Here is a 15,273-nt window from a genome sequence, read left to right as displayed (position 1 = left end):
TCCCGCAAATTAGCTTCACCCACTTCAAAACCGCTGTTCGGAAGTCTACTGGTGACGTCACAGACAGGATGTCCATGTTTTTATACTGTCTATGGTTTACACGCTTCAATGCTGTACTCCATGAAATACTGATTTATAAATAAGCAGAAGTATGAAAAGTTCGAATCATAGATAAATTACATTGTTACATCTGAAAAGTTGCTGAGTGTGTTCATAGAAGATCTCTACTTTCTCTACTCTTGTGGTCAGTTTTGGGGGGTTATGTAATCAGATTACTTTTTTAAGTAATTAGTAAAGTAACGCATCACTTTTTTAAATTTGGATATTGTAGATCTTGACATAATGTGAATATGTATTTACTCATCTCACCTGCACAAAACAGATTTATTATTCCTCAAAATTATAAAAACAGTCAACCACCAACTCAGGATATTATACAAACCTGCAATTATTACATATGTTAAATTAGACAATTATTATTTATGTCTTTAATCCCATTTTATTAACACATGTCTCTGCTATTGACCTTTGATTATCCAATTCAACCATACTATGCAACATTTCTGTTTTTGCTGAATAGTGTAGAACTTTTATCTGCGTCATATTCTTCATGCAATTTGTTTGAGCTGCTTCCTACTGTACAGATAAAATTTACAATTCCTTCAGCCTGAGGTGTATTCATTTAACTTTTGTGAAAGGGCTTATACATTTGTAAAAGAAGAACTTCTTTGTGTTTAAAACAAACAAGCAAGCCCTGTCCAGATTTAAAAAGTAGCGTGAAAGTAGCGCAACACATTACTATCCATTAAGAGTAACTAAGTAGTTTCTTTTTAAGGGAGTAATGGATTACTTTTTGTAACCTGGGTGAATTTGAGTAGTTGAATGTTTTGTAATTAGAGTACTTATTATGTATGTTATGATTAATGTAATTCATGACTCACAATATACATTGACTGTTTCTTTAAAATTCTTCCACCTGGGACTATAGTTGTGCAAGTGCCTTCAACTGATACAGTTTCTATTGCTCAAAAGAGTAGAAATATGACTACCAACAATAATCCAGAATTGTTTAATTTTGGAGACTCCAATGTTCCAGAAGGATGGAAGAAAAGGTTAAGTCAGAAATTGGTGGACAAAGGAAATGTGTTCTCTTTGGAGGAATGGGGCGTAGGACTGACCAAAGGGGTTGAACATCACATAAACCTGCATGATCCCAGACCTTTTAGAGAAAGGTATTGTCGCCTTGCGCCTGCAGACATTGAGGAAGTTAATCGGCACATAAAAGATCTACTTGAAGCAGGTTTTATTACAGAATTGAGAAGTCCTTATGCATCTCCCATTTGTTATAGCTCGCAAAAAGAATGGGGCTGTTAGAATGTGTATTGATTATAGCACACTTAACCAATGAACATTTCGAGACCAGTACACCACCCCAAGGATTGACGATGCCCTTGATTGTCTTGTTGGCAGCAAATGGTTCTCTATCCTTGACCTTTGCAGTGGGTACTACCAGATAAAGATGGCAGAAGAAACAAAGAAAATACCGCATTCCTTTGTCCGCTGGGGTTCTATCAATTTGAACGCATGCTGCAGGGGATCACAGGAGCTCCAGCGACGTTCCAGCAGTCAGTGGAAAGAGCAGTAGGGGACATGCACCTTCTGCTGGTCAATTGGACGACATCATTGTATTTGGTAGGACAAAGGAAGAGCATGAAGAGCAACTCCTGAAGGTACTAGATTGCTTGGAAGAGAATGGATTGAAAGTTTCAATTGACAAATGTCAGTTCTGCCAGACAGAAGTTAAGTATGTGGAAAAGCGAATCCTATTACCAGCTGGAAGATACCAACAGACCTGAAAACTTTTAAATCTTTTCTGGGGTTCTGTGGGTTGTACCGCAGGTTCATTACAAACTATTCTGCCATTGTGAGACCTCTGTCAGAGCTGACAAAAGGTTACTTACCTGCGAAGGGGAAAAGGAAAGTCACTTCTGAAGGGAAGATGTATTTCAGGGAAACTGACCCGTTTGGAGAGCGTTGGGACCAAGAGTGCACAGATGCATTTGACAATATCATCTATTGTCTCACCCATGCTCCAGTCTTGGCGTTTGCTGATCCAGTGCTGATGCTAGCATGGAGAGCTTTCAGCTGAAGAGTTAGTGACAGCTGAAGTGTATTGGATCAGAATGTCTCAGCAAGAGACATTTGGAAGAGAGATGAATTTGCTCAGGGAAGGACAGTGTGTACATAAAGATTCAAAGATCAAAGAACTTCAACCATTCCTTGATAAGCATGGCCTGATTAGTGTGGGAGGAAGGCTGCAGCAATCTGATCTTACTTTTAGAGAGTAGCACCCTTTGATATTACCTGCTAAACACGGGTATTGTGAACTTTTGATTCAAAACTGTCATCAGAAGGGTTTGCATCCTGGTACAAGAGATACACTCATGCAAGTCAGAGACAGATTTTGGATTTTAAAGGGTAGACAGCTTGTTAAGCAGATAGTTGGAAGGTGTCTCGTTTGCAAGAGGTTTAAGGCCAAGCCAATGCGTCCGGCTACTGCCCCTTTGCCGAGGGATAGAATCACTGAATCTCCTCCTTTTGAAACTACTGGTGTGGATTTTGCTGGGCCGCTCATGGTGAAGACCAGTAATGGTATGAGTAAAGCATACATAGCACTTTTCACTGGCACTGTCACTCATTCATTTGGAACTAGTCCCAAGTCAAAGCACAGGGAACTTCCTTTTAGCACTAAAGAGGTTCATAGCCAGGAGGGGACTCTGTAAAGTAATATCCTCAGATAATGCGCAGACCTTCAAACGAGCAGATCAAGATCTGAAGGAGCTATGGAATTCAATCAAAGAGCCTGAGCTCAGAATTATCTTTGCTGATAAGGGGATAACATGGAAGTACATAGTCGAGAGAGCAGTTTGGTGTGGTGGTTTCTGGGAACATCTTGTAAGGTCAACAAAGTAATGCCTCAAAAGGATCTTGGGTAAAGCCTCATTGAATTTTGAAGAGTTAACCACCATCTTAACTGAAGTAGAAGCTGTGTTAAATTCAAGACCCCTCACTTATGTTCACGATGAACTGAATGAACTTCAGCCACTGACACCTGCTAATTCTTTGGTAGGTAAACGACTTACATCTTTACCACCAAAACTCATGTCAGCCAGCTGCTCAGAGCCGAGAAACTTTGACAAAGAGATGGAAATACAGTCAAAGGCTGCTAAACTAAATATGGACTCATTGGCGCAGGGACTACTTAATGAATTTAAGATCTGCTAACCAATGTGTAAACACTAAAGCTGAGGCACTGAAGGTGGGAGATGTCGTCCTCATAGGAGAGGATAATATGCCATGCACGGCAGACGTGGAAGACAGGAAAGTTAGAAGAGGTTTTCCTCGTGCACCTCCCCTTACCACCCACAAGGTGATCCTCAGCCTGAAAGGTTTAACAGGACACTGCTGTCCATGTTAGGTACCCTTGATCCAGCTCAAAAGAACCGGTGGAGCCAGCATATTAGTCAGTTGGTTCACGCATATAACTGCACTAAAAATGAGTCAACTGGATACTCTCTATATTACCTCTTGTTTGGACGAGAGGCAAGACTGACAGTAGATCTGTGTTTTTGACCTGTCGCTAGATGAGCCAGTAGGAAAAACTCACTTGCATTATGTCCAAAGAATGAAAGGTGAACTGCAAAAAGCATACCAGTTGGCTGCAGAAAGATCTCTGAAAAGCCAACAGAGAAATAAACGCTACTATGACAAAAAAGTGAAACATCAGCACTTGGAAAAAGGTTATCGAGTTCTCATTAGGAATCTTGCTCTGACAGGAATGCACAAGTTGCAGGATAAATGGAAATCTTTACCTTATATTGTGATCGGGCAACTAGAGAATTTACCACTCTAAACATCTCTTGAAAGAAGAGCCTTTTATCTGAGTAGGGTGTTACATTTTAAAAGTAACTTTCCCCAACACTGTTTGTGGATGAGTGGCTGCAGGTGCTGACTAAATGATGATGCACATCCACATCACTGTCTCATGACTCCTTCATCCTCATGCATCCTCTTCATTTACCCTGTGATTGGTCAACCATCAAACCCAATCTGACAAGTTATGAGTGCATGTTCAATATAAAAGTCAGTGTTAAGCCCCAGCATCTGCGGCTGTTAGCTGACCCTGTGCACCTTGTGAAATGACCTGGTAATGAGGCTAGAATAACACGTTTACAGGCGCTGGAGCTTGGGTTCCTGGAAATGACTTCTTCCCTCTTTTGCATGTAGCCTTTCTGGGTTATTTCTTTTGTATTTTATTACTAATATTATTCAGCATTCAGTTAACTAACTGACTTTTGTCTCAAACTCTTAATTTGCTGCTTATTTATAGTTGGTAAGGAAGTTGTTAAATTTAGGTGTGGGGTAGGATTAAGGGATCTTAAATATGGTCATGCAGAAATAAGTCTGCTTTATACGTACTATTGAATAGCCAATATGCTAGTAATATGCATGCTAATAAGCAACTAGTTAATACTGAGAATTGGTCCCTAAACTGTTACTTGTTCTGGGAGGTCAGTCTAACAAACTGTTGCAGAAATTCTAACGTTTTTTGACTGAAATGCATCTCAACATTGCACAGTATTTGCTGCTATAAAGGTGTGTTGGGTTGCTCCAGAGATCTGTAACATAAAATGAGAATTAATTCTTCTTTTCTAAGCAACAGAGTTCAGCTTTGCTCAACAACAAAATCAGCTCTGACTTTTCAGCTGGGATCTGCATTGTTCATTCACTATAGAACACTGTGCTAAATTCAGCCATTGTGATTGGCTAAGGCTCAATGGAAATGGGATCCAGAAAAATGCACAGCTGGAAGGGCAATTTAAGTGCTCAGAGCTGTATGAATGGATCATAGCGAGAATGTTTGCCTGGGGAAAATCATGGTAAGGCAAATGAAAGCAGCACTTATTCAACGCACAGGCAAAAGCAGGATATAAATATTATGTAAGAAGTTCAATTTGTGGACATTAAAAGCATTCTGACTTAACTTCAAATAACCGTGAGACATAATGTCATTAAAATGACCAATAACATCCAAGTAATGTTTGCTTAGTTACTCATTAATACTGAGCCACAATTTGGTCAACATGACCAAAGCAATTTCAAATATTTTTGAGTAAAACATGATATTATATGAAAGAAAAGTAGGATAGGACTTTTTTTTTTCTTCAGAAACTGTCTAGATCGTTATTACATATACCAAAATGAAGATTTTTTTTTTTTTTCAAAGGCAAAGCAAAGCAAGGATTTACATTTAAATGTAACATTACAAGGAAAAACATCTTTCCCCCCTTTGTAATAATGTGCACTAATAATTATGCATTTAAAAGTTCATGTTGATCATAATTTAAATGTCTCTAAATTCTTCTAAGACAATTGTTCATAAAGCAAAAATCCCAAGGGTTGTGTTCGGTTATCCCCAGGATTGTGCTTTTAAAAAGTGAAAGTGACATACATCCAAAGTACACACACACAGCAGTGAACACACACACACACACGGAGCAGTGGGCAGCCATTTATGCTGCGGTGCCCGGGGAGCAGTTGGGGCTTTGGTGCCTTGCTCAAGGGCACCTCAGTCGTGGTATTGCTGGCCCAAGACTTGAACCCACAACCCTAGGTTTAGGAGTCAAAGTCTCTAACCACTAGGCCGTGACTTCCCCAAATGAGATCATATGTATCTCAAGCTGCTTTTTCAATAAACGTATGGTTTCTTGGCACGCTAGGCTAAGGGATGATCTTTAGGGTGGGATGCAAATATATTATGATGTCCTGAAGCTCCACCGTAGGTCTCAATAACATAATGAACTGTCCTGTCAGTTTCACTCATTGCACTATGTGGCAACCAGAAAAACATGTGGTTCGGAGTTTGTATCCTTGGCTGCAGTTTTAAAAGAGCTCCCTCTGTTTGTACAGTTTTAAAAGACCTCCCTCTCACTGCTGGATATGAGACAGATATGAGAACATTCGGACGTCTGTGTCAACTCGCAGCTCTTGTTATCGTCTTTATCAGTCTAGCATCAGCAGTGAATGGTGGCTCAAAGATGTGGTAGCTGTTCTCACGGCCAGAGCGAAGCTAAAACATCCTGCATGGATACACAATCACTGCCTCTGGGTTTGCGTGGACTTTGTGCATTTTGACATAGACAAAGCTAATAAAAAATATACAAGGAGAAAAAAGCAACAAGACCTGAGGAATGTTCTTCAGTGCAGCCGTGCTTCACGTTCACGGCAGGAAAAGCCAGGCAAACCACAGGAATGCAAAGCACTGCAGCAGACATGGTTTTCCACAAGCCTGTCTGTGTGTGTGTGTGTGTGTGTGTGAGAGAGAGAGAGAGAGAGAGAGAGAGAAAATGAGGAACTGTTGTCGTGAATACACTGTATGTACAGAGGTGACAGAAAGGTAGTGCTGGACAAATCAAGCTCAAATCTTCAATCGTCAGTCTTGAAATGCTCAACAGCTATGAGTCATTTATTTATTTTTCACATTAGAAAGAAATTAGCAAGGTCAAGGTCCAGAAAAGTATGAAAAGCATCATCAGAATAGTCCATCTCCCATCAGTTATTCAACTGTAGTGTTAAGAAGCGACTTTATTCAGCAATTTGTCTCCTCTGTGTCTCTCCACATCACCGTAGCGCCATTTTGGAGAACATGAGCTGAACGCACAAGGTCGTTTTTTGTTTTTGTTTTCTTCACATACAAAAAGTATTGTCGTCGCTTCATAACATTACGGTTGAACCACTGATGGCAGATGGACTATTCTGATGATGCTTTTCATACTTTTCTGGATCTTGACAGTGTAAGTTGCTTCACAGTCTATGGGACAGTTACAAGCCTCCCGGTTTCCATCCAAAATATCTTAAATTGTGTTCTGAAGATGAACAAAGCTTTTACGGGCTTGAAACGACATGGGGGTAAGTGATTAATGACAAAAAAAATTCATTTTGGTGTGGAGTATCCCTTTAAGTTTAGGTATTGGGTTGAATTAGAGATGTAGAATGTAGTCATGCAGAGTATGTGCATTATATACAGTAATAAACATCCTATATGTTAATAATAAGCATACTAATAGGCAAATAGTGAGAATTGGTGCCTAAACCAAAGTTGTACCTGTGCATCATATATTTGAGATATATTCTATAAGCTAAAAGTGCAATGGAAGATGTACCTTTTTAATAATAAAAAAAATAAGTATGGAAAGTTGAACACTTCATGCACACAACAGTTGTGGCTTTTCCTCCAAAGCTGAAAGGGAGGGGCTAAACGTGCTAAAGCTAGCAGCAACACATTGCACGGGTTTGAAATGTCTTTTCCCTTAGCTAAAAAAAGGGAATATTTCCATGTGGTAAAACGACATTAGTGTTCTTTTAAACATGATACTGCACTTTGAAAGATTTATACAGTACACTGGAAGGCCGAATACACATGACAAACTACATAATTTTTAGACAGTTAATTTAATGCAAAATGAACAATAGTATACCAAATTTTACAGGTTGGATACCACTACCATTCAAGTGCCAAATACTGTAGAAGGAAAAAATGTCTTTCCTTTGGCAAATTTATTGGAAATTTTAAGCCAAACTGTAAGATAGTCTTACATTTCTGATGTAGTTGCATGATTTGGTAACACTTTAGTATAGAGACCAATTCTCATTATTACTGTAACTAGTTGCTTAGCTTGCCTATTATTAACATATTGGCTGTTTATAAAAACGTATAAAGCAAATATTCTGCGTGGCCATATTCCACATTACTAATCCTACCCAATAGCTAAACTTAACAACTACCTTACTAACGATCATTTAGCTTAAATTGTATAAAGTTTATCAAAGCAACGTCATAGTTAATGGTTTATTAAGGCGAGACACTGCAGGTGAATAGGGAAAAAAAAATATCTAATAGTTATCACCTTACTTACCCAGTTGATTGATTACATTGATTATTGCAAACATTTTTTGTATTACAAGTTTTCAAAAATGTTATGTTTAAATATGCAAATGAGGCATTCTTTAATGAAAAATGTGCTAATTTGCATACATTTCTAGTACAAAAATCTGAACACTAGATGAAGTCAGTTTCAAATTTTTTGTTTAATTTTTTTGACATATTAGAGTCAAATGTTTTTACAGAGGGAATTCTGGTTATCTTTTTTTGTCACTCCATAATTCAGAAAATACTTTGAACAGCCAGAAAACAATATATTTTCACAATTTTGGGGGGAATAAAATGTTGTATATAATCAAGGAAAATATATATGAACAAATCCCTCTGTAAAAATCTTCAGAATACAGACAGGAATAAAAATGTCAAGTTTGGTGTGTGTACGTGCTACTGAAGTTGAGATTTATGGCTCAGTGTTGAAGAAAAAACTCATTTTGAGAAAACGGCCTTTAAAAATATGTATTGTAATTGAAATCTATTGACACAAACAGATAAAGTGCTATAAAAGAAACACTTAACAGTGTCTTTTGGATGTTTTCCTTCCACTAGTTTGAAAAAGCACTTTATGAAAAACCAAAAAGCCCAAAATCTCAAAATTGACAGGTGCTTGAAAAAACATTGTTTTTGCCTGCAGTGTCTCGCCTTAATAGTTAAAATTGAACCTTAAAAATAATGTGTTATGATTCAAATAAATGCAAATAAGGCATCAAGAAAACATCTACTTCTAAAGATTTTCACCTAACAAATCAGACAAAAATCTTGTGTAATATTACATTAGGTGTCTTCTTTGTGTTTTATGCTTAATTAGTTTTATTAAGAAATGTAGACAAGTTCATATATGATGCTGATAGGGACACAACATGAATGTTGGCTGGTTGACCGAACATATAGAGCTTTGACCCCCCCCCCCCCCCCCCTGTATCTTTGGCAGAGATAATAACTGAAAGAGCAAACCATACATCATATTACACAACTCCATACCCAGAGCAAATGTTCTACATCAATCACTATGCTTTATTACAGACATATTCTCAACCGACATATTCACTGTTCCATTTGGTAACCATATACGAGGAAAGTTATAAAACACCCAGAAGAGACAAACCAGCCTTTGCTCTACTGGTAAACAGTAAGAGTTGTTGGTTGAGTTAGGAACTGGTAGTGCAGACCCACAAGGCAGTTGGTCAAAATAGAGGGTTGTTTTGACTGCTCCATGCTGGCAGGGACTATTCCGTCCCCAGAGGTTTGACTTGGAAACACTCTTGCACGGAAATACCTCTGGCGCGGCCCAGGCTGACTCTGGGGTGGGTCTCCATTGAGCTGAACGGATGAAATGTTGCACCAGGGCTGGAGGCTGGAAGTGGGAGGGAGGCCGGGGTATATCGGCTGGGGTAGAAAGAGTAGAGGCGGTGGACAGCGAGTGTTCACAGAGCTGACAGCCCTCAAGGATGAAAGCAGGGGAATTTTTTCCCTTCCAAACTAAATCCCACAGGTGCTCAGCAGTGGCTGAGGTGGCATATCACATTGCCCTGGCTCTCTCCAGCGCCCAATAACACGTCTCACTGTTTCCCCCCTAAGTGCGTTCACACATTCCAGACAGGAGAGGCCCTTGAAGGCCTTCCAGCTTCAACATTGGGCCTGTCTGGAAGGAATTAAGGGGTGGGGGAGGTGGATGAGATGGTTGGACCAATTTTCCCAGAGTCAGGGAGACACACCCCATCAGAATTAGGTTCTTCTGTCATTACCACCTCTCCCTGTTCCCACCTTCACGACCAATCTCTTGTTTCTAAGGAGAACATCTCTCTCAAAATGAGAAGGACATATATCCACCCCAGATCTGATGTCAACCGTAGTAGTCATTTAGACGCCTTCATCCAAGCTCACTTCCAGTATTACAGGGACAGTTAGTCCTAGTTTTCAATGTCTTAACAATGTCCAATTTGTGAGGTCCATCCCATGAATTGGTTATAAGGCTGGAAGAACCTCAGATATGGACAATGCAAATGCAGTGTATTAACGCACAGACATCTGTTTCCACATCTCGATGAGAGAAGATGCAGGACGACTTCTTTCTCACCTATACATCTGTTCCTTTTCCCCATCATTCCCTTCACTCAGCACAGCAAGTGGCATTCATAGTCATGTTTAATATCATTTGGAAAGTCTCAGTGTGACTGGAACAATGGTCTCAATTTTACAAGTAGACTATAAGGTAATAAAGATTCGGGGTTAGAGATACTTTGCTCACTGGAGAGTGAAGTGACGTGACGTTGTCAGGTATGCTGACCCATACTCTGAATTAGTGCTCTGCATTCAACCCATCCAAAGTGCACACACACACACCAGTGAACACACACCTGGAGCAGTGGGCAGCCATTTTTTTTTTCTGCGGCGCCCGGGGAGCAGTTGGGGGTTTGATGCCTCGCTCAAGGGCACCTCAGTCGTGGTATTAAAGGTGGAGAGAGTGCTATACATTCACTCCCCCCACCAACAATCCTTGCAGGTAGAAGGAGCAAGTAGAGTACAGACATCTAGAATATTAGTCAGCCCCCTCTGTCTAATGACCAAGACTGACAAGTTTGTGAGTATGAGATCCGTATTTGGTTCCGGTGAGAGAATCAAAGTGTTTTAAGATTCTGAACAAATGAGTAAAATGAGATTAAAGAGTTGTATAGAATAATCAAGCCCGGTCTCATAATAATGCGTATCATTAGAATGATAGTTTCTATTTGGTGTGCTGTTTATATGCAGAAATTGACTTAGGAGTGCATATGAAACACGTGTTTGGTGTGCATACAATATGCAATTTTTGCATGCATAAAGGCCCGTTCACAACAAGAATGATAACTATAAAGATAACTATAAAGATAACGATATTAGCGTTCACACCAGCGAACGATATTGTCTGTGTAATCTAAGCGGACACGCGTCTGCTGCTTTAAATTCTCAAGCTCATTACAGCAGGATTGATTCTGATTGGTTGGCAATGTTTTTATCGTTCATCAGAAAAAAAAAAGGTTCTGGGAGTGATTCCAACGATATCGTTTCTCTTTGCGTTTATCGTTATAGTTGTGGTGTGGACTCCGCTATTCTTTAATATTGAGAATGATTTTTAGAACTATATCTTTATCGTTATCTTTATAGTTATCGTGCTTGATGTGAACGGGCCTTATGATAAGCGATTTTTTTGGCGTGTACATATAATACGCACCTACCCCACATCCCTAATCCTAACCAATGTGTATCATGCATGCCAAAGTCAATTTCTGCATATAAGTAGCCCGTCAAATAGAAATAGATACTTGTGCTATTGATACGCACTTTCATGAGATCGGCTAGAATAATCAGGTGTCTAGATAAATTATCCTATGAATGAGCAACAATAATTGGCAGAGTAGAATTTCAGTTAAATTATATTACTTTATGCACCGAATAGACTGATTGCACAGGGAACCTTCAGCCTCCGTTGGATACTGTCGTTTTGGATGGACCTTACATGATTTATAAAATAAGTCTCGATATATTGTTGAGTTCAGTTTACTGACTCAATGATCTAGACTCACTGGATAAGAGGGTTCAGAGTAAAGAATTATTTAAGTTTTATTCTGTGCTTGAAGGCATCTTGAGTTTACATTAGATTAGGTCCTTCAATGTCCTTATTCATTAGAAGTTTTGTCAAGGGTTACCTTGCATTGTAGAAAGGCAAATCTTGACACTCACTGATTTCAGATGGTCTGTTTAATGTGGCCTGCTAGTTACTATGCTATTACATATTCCTCTACATTTACAGAGTGTTAGCGTGTGACTCTGGATGTAGCCTAATGATCAAGTGAATGCTGGAAGACCTCTTAACCTTCTGTACCATAAAAGGTTTCTTCCAAGACATCTTTTGCATCAAGGTCCAAAATATCAGACATCCATTCCAGCTGGCCCTCGATCAATCAAAATGACTGCCAGATCACATTTAATGCTTTTCAGAAACATCTTGAAGATTAATGGGTTTCTTCTCCATGTTAGTGGCCTAGCTCTCTGAGAGCTTTCCAAGGGAACTGAGCATCTGCGGTATTTTCTGGGTGAGGTCTACAGAGGAGTTAACATAAGCAGTGAGGAGCCGGGGCGGTACTGTACAGCTGCCAGAATATTGACACAGACCTTGTACTGAAAGTTAACACTGATGTTATTTGAAAAACGTTGAGGGCTGGGTGTCAGCGCCTGGACACAAAAGAAACAAGGTCATGAAGGCACACCATATTCAATTCTGAGATCTTCTTGGCCAACACATTTGGTCTTAACAGATTTAAAATGTTGTCTACAAGCCTAGTCAAGCTGGTGGTCAGCTTACCAGCATGAGAAGTACATTAAACCAAACAAGTCTGACCAATGGGAGAAAGCTTGGTGGCCAGCTAAGACCAGCAAACCACCAGGTTGTTTCAGCACAGATGCCTTGCGTTGCATCTCGCACAGTGCTTGACCATGAGCAAGACAGAAAGGCAAATTAAAACAGCTGCTTACTACATTTGTAAGCAGTAGACAGTAAGGCAGCATACTAGGTTCTAGAACTAATCAAGTATGATACAAAGTAAGAGCTTAAAAGTAAAAATAACCATGTGATGGCTCTTCTATGAGTAGCATCCTCCGACCCCAAGCAAACACACCTTAACCTGTTAATCAAGGGCTTGAAAAGCAGGGAAGGAACTGAAGTCTGCATGAAGGTAGCTCTTCAAAAGCAGATTTGCCTTATCTCAAATCCGCAAACATTTCATTTCCAGATGACTTTGAGGTACTGGCTACCAGTGTTCATGCATTAGCTTTGACCTGTATATACTGCTCTGTTGAACACCATCCTTCACAGTGATATGAACGAAGGGAGCTTTTTAGAAGACGAAGGGCTCCATCATATTTCACCTTTAAAGGCCTTTCTGACATAATCTAAACGTTTTCCTGTGCCCTTTGACCCCTTTATCTATTTTTGAAAGCTGAAGAGTTTGTTTCTGAAGTTCTTGGCTGCTTTTAGAGGATTTTCTGCAAAGGGAAGGCGGCCCCTGGCTGCACTTTCGAGAGGCATCAAGGACATTTAGCTAAAGAGCTCATTTGCTGTAGGGAAACCTTGGAGAGACAAATAGAATCAAGGGAATTGGAGATGAGAAAAGGGAATGTTAAACACAACCACATGTGAGCAGACCAGTACTGTGCAACATACCAAGATGTAAATAAGGGCCTTTTGAAGATTTTCTTCTGAGATGTTCTTATGATTAATTATCTTTCAAAAAAAAAAACATTCTTGGAACATTAAGTGCAAAACATTTCACGTGATCATAGCAAAGGATGATTTGTCCTGGCAGGCTAAATGTAATGTCCTTTTTTGAGTGTAGCACAGAACAATAGACTACACTGCATGGAGATTCATGATCATTGATATACAGTATGTAATTGCTTACAATGCAAACTTATATAATGCTTTGGTCTATTGCATTCAGATTTGTCTATAATAGACTGAAGGCTAATGCCACTATTAAATAATAAAAAAACTGCATATACCAGCTCATAACCAGCATATAACCAGCTCAGGAGAAGCTTAAACCAGTTCAAACCAGCTGCCATGCTTAAAAACATATCTAACCAGCAAATGCTGGGGCTAGGAATTGTTCCTGAACTGAGGACTTCTGGAAAACATTAGTCATTGTAATTGTATGAAGGTTCAGTGTCAAACTAGGTGTAAAAAATGTGAAAGCACATACAGTTAAAGTTTAGCTAAAACCACGGGAGTTTCCACACAATGTGCACTCAAGCTTGATTAGAGATAGCAAACAAACCGATGCATGTGCAAGACTAGCTGTCCCCTTCCGATGAAAACATCAGACACATGTTGCCATACCCATTTCCTTATATGACGCACGGGGGTAAAAAAATAAAATAAAGAGATAGATGATTCAGCTGCCCGTGTATTCATCCAAGAACTGGGTTTCCATCTGCCCCTGCCACAAGATTAAAAATATTCCATGACAGCTCAAAGATCAGCTTCCACAGGGGAATCCACGTTGAAGTGCCATGGAATGGGAGATGGAAAGGTGCTAGATGGATAGATAGAATGGAGTCATAGCAAAAAATACCAAATATAAAAGTGCATCGCCCTGGGAAGATCAGCCTTCAGTAGAGCTCACTACAGACTGGAAACAGTGATGGTGATTTCTAACCTCACTTACTCTTGAGTACAGCAAAGGGCACTCTAATAACAGCGCCAAAGGCCTCATTGTGTCTGCACCTTGATTTATTTTTAATAGAAGGATCAGATACATATGGCATTTTTCCTAAGGGCAGCATGCCCTAGTGCATTCCAGTAGCTCGCTATTATTAAAGTGTTTCGGAAAAACACTTTATCAATGTAATTTAATTGCTAGCACATGCTGTGCTATGCCCTTCATAGCACTACTTTTGGACATATTTCTTTGAAGTATCTTGGAATACCGTATACTATGGTACAAGAATATAGCAATGCTTTAGTACCATGATATCATGTACCATGAGTTTACCGTCTGATACCATCACTGTACACTGGTAATGCCAACACAAAACTTTTTTTGTAACAATAATTCAGTTTCTGCAGCAGTCTAAACTGCTAAACTCAACATAAAACTGAGAACCTCACACAAAGCACTTAACGTCGTGACAGCTGATGAGGCAATAGATTCAGAGACTTAAGGGAATTAACTCACAAGCTTCTTATCAGCCAGCAATTAATCAAGCTGCTCTTTGGTATCTGTTCACGTCCAACTAAAGATAAAGTGGAACTATTGCAAGTATACTTCAGGCACAATTTGAATCTATGGCATTTAAAGACAGATATGATTCAAAGATCATACAACCCCCATCAATAGTGACACTAAAACACATTTTAGGCTTAATTTTAAGAAATGCGCATTGTGTACAATATGCCAGAAAAAGTTTCATTAGTTTTTATATCAGTAAATCATAAGCAATATATCAGAACTAGATTTGTACTATACTTAAAATGAAATGTATTTTATATATATTACATTTTAACTAGGAAGTTGTTGAGACATATAAAGACTGAAAAGGTTTATTCAAGCCTTTACTCCTTCGGTCTGAATGAAGATCCAATCCACAGGCTTCCTTTCATCACTGATGCATGTTGGGTGTGAAAAGGCTTATTGAAAAATCACTGGAGAAATGGTTCCATATGGGATTTCCAGGTAATGAGCAGCATTCTGTGTTTGGGTGGTTGAGTTGAGAGTAACATATGGGTGTTATATTAA

The sequence above is a fragment of the Carassius gibelio genome, chromosome B19, assembly GCF_023724105.1.
Source record: "Carassius gibelio isolate Cgi1373 ecotype wild population from Czech Republic chromosome B19, carGib1.2-hapl.c, whole genome shotgun sequence".
Classification (NCBI taxonomy): Eukaryota; Metazoa; Chordata; class Actinopteri; order Cypriniformes; family Cyprinidae; genus Carassius; species Carassius gibelio.
This window is presented reverse-complemented; position numbering follows the sequence as displayed.